Raw genomic sequence first — 11,412 nt, 5'->3', positions numbered from 1 at the left:
TAATTTTGCTACTGTTATGAATCGTCATGTAATATCTGATATGCAGGATGTGTTTTCATGGTTATAAATTGAACATAAACATAATTAAAGCATAGTGATTAGTCACAAAACAATATGTAATTATATATTGTGAAATATTTATGTGTTTTCCGATGGTCTTAGGCGATCCTGTGAAAGAGTTGTTGGACCCCCAAAGGGGTCACGACCCACAGGTTGAGAACCACTGCTTTAGATCAAAATGCTATCATTCTGATGATGCATCAGACCAGGGTCCACACTCTCTAACAGCCTTGTCTTCCTCTCCGCCCAGCTGCAACATGGATGGACAGACCTACTGTCTACCCCACTGGTATGACTGGACTTGGGTCCCCAAACCTCACTGTGGCAGTCTACCCATGACCTTTGTGGTCTGGCTCTAAATCTGAAGTGGGGGCAAGCAGATTCTCTCTTTCAGGAATCTAAACCAAGAACCACCAGAAGCTTTGGCCAATTTACTGTGGGAAGAGGACCAGGAAAGGAGCACTGGATTCTCCAGGAGCACCCTGAGCTGCCCTAACAGGCAAAGGTCAAGCTATGTGGTGGACAGAGTATAAGGAAATGGGTAGTAGAAAAAGCCAGCCTCAGGTAAGTGGAGTGCAGAGTAAATAAGCCGAGAGAAACAGAGCGAATGCAGGGCAGAGGACAAAAAGGAACCAACCCTTGGCACAGAACAGAGGTAGTTGCTGGAGGATTTCCCATCCCTGGGGAAGTTTCACCACGTACAGCACCCCTTCTTCATCCCCTCCCCCCAGCAGCTATGCACGCTCACTAAGATACCTGGAGAGCCACTATTCCTCACGAAGCAAAGCAAGCAATGCTGTAACACCTTGCTGTTGTTGGGTGCCATCTAGTTGCTTCTGACTCACAGTAACCCTCATGTACGACAGTAGGAAACGTGGCCCAGCCTGCACTATCCTCAAATTGTTCTTATGTTTGAACCCTTTGCTGCAGTCACTGTGCTAATCCATCTCCTTGAGGGCCTTCCTCTTTCCTGATTCCCCTGATACCAAGCATGATGTCCTTTCCCAGGGTCTGGTCTCTTCTGACACGTCCAAAGTACAGGAGATGAAGTCTAGCCATCCTTGCCTCCAAGGAGCATCTGGCCTTATTTCTTCCAAGACGGATGTATTTGTTCTTGTCACGGTCCACGGTACATTTTAATATTGTTTGCCAACAAATCCATCGATGCTTCTTCAGTCTTCTTTATTCAATGTCCAACTTTCACATGCATATGAGGCAGTTGAAAATACCATAACTACGGTCAGGCACACCTTAGTCCTCAAAGTAACATCCTTGTTTTTCAACACTTTAGAGAGGTCTTGGGCAGCAGATTTACCCTATGCAACATGTCATTTGATCGCTGGACTGCTCTTCCATGAGCATTGATTGTGGATCCAAAAAAGAGGAAATCCTTAGCAACTTCAATCTTTTCTACAAGCAATAACACATAATTACTCCTACAGGGGACAGTAAATAATTTTGCATTTCCCTATCTACAATTCATAATGGATCACAAAATGCTTCCAAGGTTAATTAACTGAATTTTTATAGAGGTCTAAAATGAAGGTAAACCCTGTTTTCTTCTTAAACATGATTCAGCTCCTTACCCAGGCAATGCTTTCTAAGCTAATTAAGGATGGAGTAAAAAGTCCTCCATGCAGACACCTGTAATTAGTTTTTAATTATGAATGCCCATATATGTCCTCAAAGTGAGCAAAATGCATAGTGTGGGGAGACAAAGGGAGGGGAAAAGCCCAGAGGGTGAAAAACACATAACTCTTAGTTTTGTTAGTTTTCAGCTCAATTTATCAAATTGAATACACAGCTTTAAAAATATCTACCTTTCGGATGATTCGCCAAACAGTGAGAACATACCCAGCTCGTCATCTTCTTAACGTGCTCCCCGCCGCCCCCACATGTTGCTAAGAGACTGTCTTTTTCAAGGCTCCTTTACAAAGATCTTTCCAAATTTAGAAAGCAGGCCGACTTTAAAGAAGCTTCAAAAAGGCAGCCAGTTTGGAGGTAAAAATGTATTTGGTAATGATCAACCCACCTTTCGCCAAACAACTTCCTGAAACATAGTGTGGAATGCCAGCGTGACTCATGCACACGTCAAACTCTGTCATCGTCAGCTATGGGGCAGCCTGCTTGGTTAGTTTTACACACATTCACGTGTGTGACATCCCGGCCTCCTTACTGAAGGAGAAAGCGAGAGAAAGTCCGCTATCATCTGAATGAGAAACTGCCTTCAAACACATTTGGTTTAGAACGATGAGGGGCTGCGGAAAGACTTGTGTTCATCATGATCCCTGTTATGGAGTGTGTTCAGAGGCTGATCGTGACTAGGGATGAACCTTAAACAAAGCAGCAGCATGCAGAACTGGGAAAGATAATACCCACTAAAAATGTGTATGTCAATAACAGCAATCACCTGTTCTTTCAAGAATTAGGACATACTGAGTATCATTTGTTAACAGATAAGTGAGAGGATCATGGTATTACATAAGACTCCCTCCACTGCGTAAAACTCCTGGGTGCACTTACGTAGTTTATTAAAAACCCAACAGATGGTTTAAAGCTGGGGTCCTCAAACTACAGCCCGCGGGCCACATGCGACCCAGTGAGGACAATTTATCCAGCCCGCCGGGTGTTTTTGCTGCTGCTGCCTGTCCTGCTTAGCAGCCGACTCGTCCAGGGTGCATAGGAATGTGTTCATAGGTTTTTTTTAAACTATAGTCCAGCCCTCCAATGGTCTGAGGGACAGTGAACTGGGCCCCTGCTTGAAAAGTTTGAGGACCCCTGGTTTAAAGGAAGAAACAAAAGATAAGAAGTACTCCTGACAACTGAAGCTGAAAAATCCCCAACACAGCTGACTTGGTGAGCCTCCGAAGCACATCACTGTCTTTTTTTTTTTTTTTTTTTAACATTTTATTAGGGGCTCATACAACTGTTATCCCAATCCATACACACATCAATTGTGTAAAGCGCATTTGTACATCGTTTCTCAAAACATTTTCTCTCCATTTAAACCCCCGACATTAGGTCCTCATTTTTCCCCTCCCTCCCCGCTCCCCTCTCCCGTATGAGCCCTTGATAGTTTATAAATGGGTATTTTGTCATATCTTGCCCTGTCCGACGTCTCCCTTCATCCACTTTTTGGCTGTCTGTCCCCCAGGGAGGAGGTCACACACAGTTCCATGCAATCGGTTCCCTCTTTCCTACCCATTCTCCCTTTACCCTCCCTGTTTTGCCACTCACACCACTGGTCCTATAGGGCTCATCCTTCCTGGATTCCCTGTATTTTCAGTTCCTATCTGTACCAGTGTACCTCCGCTGGTCTAGCCAGTCTTGCAAGTTTTAAAAGGTTGTATTTTGAGTAAAAGCCAAACAAATCCCAATGCCATCAAGTCGATTTTGACTTATAACCACCCTACAGGGCAGTCAAACTGCCCATTCAGTTCTGGAGACTAAATCTTTATGGGAGAAAAGACAGCCTCATCTTTCTCCAGTGAAGCAAATGGTAGATTTGAACTGCTGATCTTGTCACTAGCAGTTCAATGGGTAGTTTGATTACATTAAAAAATATTGAGGCACTTAGATATGACTCATAGGAAGATCTAACCCCAGGGACTCAGAGGGAAACGTCAGCTTTGCTGAGACAAATCACCAGCCTTGATTCGTACATAAGGACACACGGCTCCATTCAACTATGAAGGCGACATGCTCAAGCAGCTTCAGTCGTCACTGAGTGTGCACACCAGCTGCATGCCAGGCATTCATAATGGCCCCAAAGAGGCTTCGAGTTGCAGTAGGCCTGAAAAGATCCCAGCTGTCGCCTCTGTTCTACCACTTAGACCAGTCACTTAACTTCTCTGAGTACCGACTACCTGCTCCGACCACCCTCTGTCAATTTGTTGTACTGTGGTGAATGGCAAGCTGCTATGATGACACGAGAAGCCACCCAGACAGGTCTCAGCAGTGCTTTCAGATTCAGACAGACTAGGAAGGAAGGTATAGCAATCTACTTCTGAAAATTAGCCAACGAAAGCCCGCTGGGTCACCCCAGACTACTGTCCCATGCAGTGGGGGAACTTAGTTCCCTGGGTTACAACAAACGCTCCTTGCTTCCTTCAAGTCAATTCTGACTCACAACCGCACGATCGGACAGGGCAGAACTGCCCCTTTGGGTTTCTGAGACTAACGCTTTATGGGAGTAGAAAGTCTCATCTTTCTGCCTTTCTTTCACCCCCAGGGCGGCTGGTAGTTTTGAGCTGCTGACCTTGAAGTTAGCAGCCCAATATGCATCACCCACTATACATCACTAGGGCTACGCTACGTAAAGAGGCATTCAACACACTCAACCGTGGACTCAAGCATACCGACACTTGTGACAATGGCACACGGCTGGGCAGTGTTTCCTCCTATTGTACATACAGCCACTGTAGGGCAGAGCCAACCGGACAGCAACAAGCAACAACAATGGTATCTGGATAAGAGAGGAGCTCCTTGGCCAGCACTATCTTTACATCAACCTGTCTAATCCTCACACCTCATACCAGTTCTCAGTTTTATGAGTAAACTGGCCAGTGTCATGGGAGAGGTAATAAATAAAAACATGATGTAAACCCTTGCTCCCTGGTTTAACAGGATTTACAGCACAAGAACCCGTCTAAACTCTTGAGAGATAGGAATCAGGATTAGCACAAAACTGGTTCTAGAAGGCAGAGTGCAGGCATATCTCTACTCTCCAGCTTCTTTACCACGGCATTTTATACTTTGCTGCCGGATTGGATAATGTGCTTAAAAGACCATGCAGAATTCTAATTCATACAATCATTTATTAGGTAAGCAACAGGCTGCAATTTGGGGACAGAATGAATTTGATGGGAACTTGATAGGAATAAACTGGAAACAGCTCAAAGCTCAATGCCATGGAGTCGGGGTAGAACTGCCCCCGTGGGTTTCTGAGACTCTAAATCTTTATGGAACTGGTAAACCCAGTCTTTCTCTCGTGGAGCAGTTGCTGGTTTTAAACTACTGATCTTGCAGTTAGCAGGGCAATGGATAACCACTAGGCCACCAGAGCTGCTATCCTGGCATTAGGAAGGATAGATGAGAGGTTCGGTACGGTCTTCAGGAGTGAAGAGCACACTGCTCCCCGCTTCAGCTATTCCAACTAGAATAGCTCTTCTCAGCTGCTTTGTCTGGTACATGCATGCCATTCCCACCATCCACCTGGTTGCTGCCAACGGGATCAACACAAGGCCAGTGTAGCAGTCTGCCAAGCCATGCTGGCCCTCTCAGCCCGCCGACTCTTCCAGGCTTCTTGCCATCTTCGGAGTTTCACTTCTTGTCCTGACGGAGATTCTCTTCACAGGAACCCTGAGTCCAAACTGCTCAGCTTCAGGCTTTGCCCCCCCAAACTTGAGGCTTCCTTCTTGCTTCTTCTCTAAAAACTCCCTGTGGGGTTGGCCACTGAGACAAGGGTGAAGTCCCAAAGTATTGCTATGTAATCACAGACATCTTTAGCAAGCAAAAATGCCAGCACGTGAAACTGGTGTCTCTTGGCACACCCTCACCTAGGTCTATGCACGTCTGAAGGGGGTGGATCCAGCTCGCAGAAATGAAAACAAGCCTGCAAGAGCCTTGAGCGCATCTCACCAGAGTGTAGAGGACATCTCGAGAACAGGTTGGGCACACTGGATGTGAATGACAGGAGACCTGACAAGAATGGGATGCCATCAAGAACATCACACGTGAGGAAAGCAAAAGGTCATGACAGGAAAAGGCCAAACTGGATGTCAGAAGAAACTCTGGGGCTTGCCGTCTGACACAGAATAGCTAAAGCGCGTGGGAGGAATGGTGCAGGGAATGAGCAGATGAAGGACGTCTCCAAGGGCAGCTCAAGAAGGCAAAGTAGAAAACGAGAATGAAATGTGCAAAGACCTGGAGTATGCACCCCCCCCAAAAAAAAAAAATAACGAAAAAAGAACACATTGAGCACATCGCAAGCTAACAAAATTGAAGAAAAATTTCAAGTCTCAAGTTGAAATACTGAAGGATTCCGTGGGTGAAATACTGAGCAATGCAGGAACCATCAGAAGATTGAAGAAATAAACACTGTACCAAAAAGAATTGGTTGTTCTTCACCCATTTCAAGAGGGAGCACTGAGCAAGAGTCAATGGTACTGGAGGATGACGTTCTAACTGCACTGAAGGCAACAGTCAAAACCATGCTCCAGGGACCAACAAAATACCAGTTGAACCTGACGAAGCACTGGTCCACTCACTCATCTGATGCCAAGGAATTTGGAGGCAGCTACTTGGCCAACAGACTGGAAGATATCCATATTTGTACCCAATGCAAAGGGTACCAAATGCACTCATCAGAAAGTGGAAATAAGTGAACCATATCATCCAGAAGTAAAATTTTTGTTGAGGATAATTTTTAAATGGTTGCTGCAGTACATCAACAGGGAACTGCCAGAAACTCAGGCCGGATTTAGAAGAGGATGTGGAACAAGGGACATCATTGCTGATGTCAGATGGATCTAGCTGAAAGCAGAGAATACCAGGAAAACGTTTACTTGTGTTTCATTGACTATTCAAAGGAACTGAACTCTGTGGACCGTAGCAAACTATGGATAGGATTGTGAAGGATTAGAATTCCAGACAATTGCATTGTGCTCACAAGGAACCTCCTATACGGTAGACCAGGAGTCAGTCATTTGAATAGAACGAGGTGGATAATGAATGGTTGTAAATCAGGAAAGGAGTTTGTCGGAGCTGTGTCTTTTCACCATTCTCATCTGATCCATCTCTTGCGCAGATAATCTGAGGAACTGAAGTGTCTAGAGAAGACTGGCATCAGGATGGGAGGAGGGCTCATAACAGCATGTGATGAGAGGATGGCACACCTTGCTTACTGGACGTGATGAGGAACTGAACATGTTCTCACAAAGAACTAGAGCATCTGCTGTGGAAGAAGTGCAGTCAGACTGCTCCTTGCAATGAGGGAGGTGAGACTTGGTCCCACGTGTCTTGGGTATATTATCAGGATGGACCAGTCCCCGCAGAAGGGCATCCTGCTGCTAAGATGGAGAATCAGCAAAAGCGGAAGGCCCTCAATGAAAGGAATGGATGCAGTGGCTGCAACAATATGGACTGAAGTGTATCAATTGTGAGGATGGTGCATGTGTTCATCTGGGTAAACTAGAAAAACAAATCCATAGAAATTCATATATGGTATGTAGAAGAGAGTTTTATATACAGGGTAAGTGTACATTCAGAAAGCATCCCAACCCAGTCCAGCCCAAGCCCATAAGTCTGACTTAGCCCATATGTCCAACACCGATCTACAAAGTTTTCCTCAAGCTCGCACAACACACACACAAGGATGCTGAATGCAGGAGGCTCACAGGCCAGTGGGTAGAAAGTCTTTTAATCCAGCGGCAGTGTAAACATCTCAGCGCTGGCAGGGGTCTCCGTCAGGCTTCTCCAGCACCCAGGGCTGCATCAGTAGGTCCATGTGGCTTCTCCTCAGGAATGTTATGCAGGAAGTGAGCCTCGCCAGCTGAAGCAGGGAATTGGCTAAGGCAGCTGCACCCTTGTCCAACCATCAGAGAACAAGAGACCAGAGAACCAGAAAGGGGAGGCTCACGGAGCCATTTCTCGCCGCCCTTCAATTAATCCCACCTGTGTTTTTCAGCCAGGTTGGCCCAATAAACCTTACCTATCTCAGGGCAGGCCTGGGCAGTGTTTCCTTCTGTTGTATACTGACTGGGCTGTTATGAGTCTGGACGGACTCAACAGCACCTAACAGCAACCACAGAAACAACCACCACACTTCTTTTCCTAAAGAACTCTGTGCTTTCATTTTATACCATGTGAAATGGCAGTTTGGGGCATCTTTGGGGTACTGACATCATGCTCCCTTTCAATATTTTGGGAACAAAAAGAAGTAGAAAGTGGTAAGACCAGACCTGTAAGGTGGATGCGCTGGGATTTCCCAATGAGATTTCCATAGGACAGCCCTTGCCAGTCTCGAAGAACGAACAGATGCATTGCTGTGATGGGCAAAAACACTCCTTGGTGCCGTTCTACTGGCCTGTCCCTTGTCTAATAAGTCTGTGGGATAATTTTGTGTCCTTTGAGAAACCCATCACCATTAACCCTTTGGAATTGTGCTGTTGGTTAAGTGTTGACTTGCTAACTGCAAAGTCTGAGGTTCAAACTCATTAGCTGCTCTGTAGGAAAGAGAAGAGACATCTGTTGCCATAATGATTTATAGCATCAGAAACCTGGAGAATTTCTAGAGTTGGAACTAACTTGCTGGCAGTGAGTGAGTGAGTGAGTGAGTGAGTGTGTGTGTGTGTGTGTGTGTGTGTAATCACTTAACTGATAACTTTATCTTGAATTTAGCCAGCGAGTGAGTGAGTGTGAGTGTGTGTGTGTGTGTGTGTGTGTAATCACTTAACTGATAACTTTATCTTGAATTTAGCCAGCCCAGAAATCTCCCAGAAGCCACTGTTTTTGGTACTTTAATGAGATTAAAGTACTTTAATGTATTGACGGTACTTTAATGAGATTAAAACAACTATATTACAAAGGTAACTTGTCTGTGGCCATGCAGTTATAGCCACGATGCGTCTCAGCACATTTTGTGTGGAATAAACGCAGACATGCACGAGATGGAACCCTGTGAGCGATAACTTCTCATGACTTTCTATAAGCAAACGCCTTGTCAGTTGTCCTTCCCAGAAGGACCACACACGGCCAATCTCTGCAATGGGCCACAAGCCACTCAATACTGCGCACAGGGCTAATGCTACTAGGTAAGTCAACCAGCCTACCCATCGTAATATAGTGGCCCAAGCATTTTGGGAGATTCACAAATCCATGAGATGCCAATCAAATCAGGTCTTATATAAGTGTCACACACACACACACACACACACACACAAGTTTCTTCCCCAGGTAAAAGTAAAACCTGCTGGGGTAGAAAACATCCTGGAGGTGCCCCAAGTAGTTTCTCCAACAAACTGAACCAACAACCCTCAAGGGCTGAGGACAGCGGTGGAAATCTCCCAAACTCTTTTCCCAGAGCATCAATGGCAAAGGTCACATAAAAAAGGATGGATTTCACCCCTCTACCCCACTGCCATGCCTCCCTCACAAATGCTGTTTCCAAGCTGAAAGACAAAATTTGAGCACCCCTTCTCAATTCTTCCACATAGTCCTAGCTCCATATACTGTGATATAATTTCTAAGACACATCTCAGATCTCAGTGTCTTCTGTAAACTTGAAGACAAGCTCTTTAGTTCTCTCAGGAGCAGGGAAAACGTCAGGTCTACTTAGATGGCTGCTTGTTTTAAAGCAAGCCTTTAAGATCCCAGGCGCTATTCTTTCTGGGAACCAGGCACCACGTGATTTCTTCCCCACACTTTGCTATGGTACCCATATCTTCAGTGATCACTCCAGGTTGGCAAGTATCCAGTTGGGCCATGTCATAAAAACCAATTGTTCTTGGATTAGGGCAATGATTGCATATGAGCCCAAAGTCCAATCACCTATCTATAGTTCATATAAGTGCCTGGTTCATTTTAGAGAAATCAATATCATTTTATTGGAGAACATTATAAATCATCCCCATGGGGCATAAGGGAATCCTCTTGATAGTCTCATTAGTTTAGCCAATGGTACAGAATTTAAAACGCTGTTGAGAAAAGGAAATTAGCATGCGCAGGTCAACTTTTTAGACCAGCCTTTTAGACTTACACAGATTAAAAGCTGGAGTGACTGGAGATGAATGGGGCGCTAACAACAATAAGAAATAAGAAAATGTTCTAAAGTGGATTGTGGCGATGATTACACAACTCTTCGTCGTACGAATGAACTACTGTATGATATGTGAATTATAAGGTAATATTTTTAAAAGTACCTGGTCCACAGACATGTGAGTCCCTGGCTGGTGCAAGCAGTTACCACGTTCAACACCACCCAAAAGTACCTTGGAAGAGAAGTCTGGTGATCTACTTCTAGAAAACCGGCCATTGAAAACCGTACGGAGCACAGCTCTAGTCTGACACGTGGACTCACCAGGCGCTGGGACCAACCTGACAGCCACTAATACAGAACTCTGAGTCCACAGAGGCTACAAATGGAAGAGTCACTCAGCACCCCCTTTTACCCCCTCACACCCACGTAACTTTAGATACCATATATATTCGAGTATCAACCGACCCGAATATCAGCCAAGGCACCTAATTTTACCACAAAAACTGCATACAAAATGCGTTGAAAACCTCGGCTTATACTCGAGTATAGACAGTATTTATTGATGCGCACTTTGCTGGGGTCCCTTTGGCCTGGCAGGGAACACATGTCATTTGGTGCAGAGATCTGAGAAGGGCAGAAATTCCTGCCTGCATGTTGGGGGCTTTGTCACTGTGGTGAGGAACCCTTGATTGCACCACGAACAAGAGTAGTCACTGAAACCACATGTCCCCAGAGGACACCAGTCAAATCTCCAAAGCCACTGTCTCATACCCCGATAGCAGACGACTTCACATTTACAGTGACAGATGACAATTATCAGCTAGAGAGGACAATTAGTTCTCATATTTCTAATTTTAAATTACTGGAATTAGAGGAAAAGACCGAGTACTGTTAATAATACAACTTGCTCCCCACTTCACAGAGGACATCTGAAGCAAGTTCAAAGAGAAACTGTGAGAGTTCATGCCTTCAGGCAGCAGAGGCCATTTGGGTGAAACTGTTTTTGTGCTTGCCAGACTGTCAACGCTCTTTGCTTTAAAATGATCTACATCTTTATAGTGATTGCCTCAAAACAAAGTGGACTACAGTCGTATGTACATAGACAATGTTCATTTATACACACACAACGATCGAGCTGAATTAAAAGAGCAGACTGTTTTTCACGTGAGCAAGTTTTTAGCATTCTTAACAGGTGAAGACAATTCTCTCCGGACATGCTATCCAGTTAATGAGCATCCATATCCTTCCAGGTGCCGTGGGCAGACGCCCCTGACAAGGTAGAGTGGAACAGACAGAGCTGCTCCCGGCAGCCCTGGGGCTCCGGAAGCCCACTCACCCCTGAAGCCCAGGGAAGCAAGTGCAGTATATTTGGGCTTCCAAGAAATACAGGAAAGACAAGTTCCACAAGCTACAAATTCTGACTTACGCCTCTAAGATTATAGTAGAAAACGAAGAAGAAATCATCTAAGGGCTTCTCTAAAAACCAATCAAAAGAACTAATATATAACTGGCTTTCAGACAAATGTGTAAATAAATAATCTTTTGAAAAGGTTTGATTTTTAAAAAAACAAACATAGAAACAAATAAACAAAACT

At 44.9% G+C, this 11,412-nt stretch overlaps 1 protein-coding gene across 1 annotated transcript in view; it reads right to left on the bottom strand.

The window, feature by feature from the left end:
- The window catches only part of PPM1H (protein phosphatase, Mg2+/Mn2+ dependent 1H), a gene marked incomplete at its 5' end in the record, with an annotated part of 349,303 nt that overhangs the window by 285,696 nt on the left and 52,195 nt on the right, over nt 1-11,412 (bottom strand). The gene's annotated exons all lie outside the window — the stretch shown is intronic.

This window comes from Echinops telfairi, unplaced genomic scaffold (genome assembly GCF_000313985.2).
Source record: "Echinops telfairi isolate 266 unplaced genomic scaffold, ASM31398v2 ScPeMD7_2;HRSCAF=8, whole genome shotgun sequence".
NCBI lineage: Eukaryota > Metazoa > Chordata > Mammalia > Afrosoricida > Tenrecidae > Echinops > Echinops telfairi.
The sequence above is the reverse complement of the archived record's forward strand: the minus strand, read 5'-3'. Positions and strand labels throughout refer to the sequence as shown.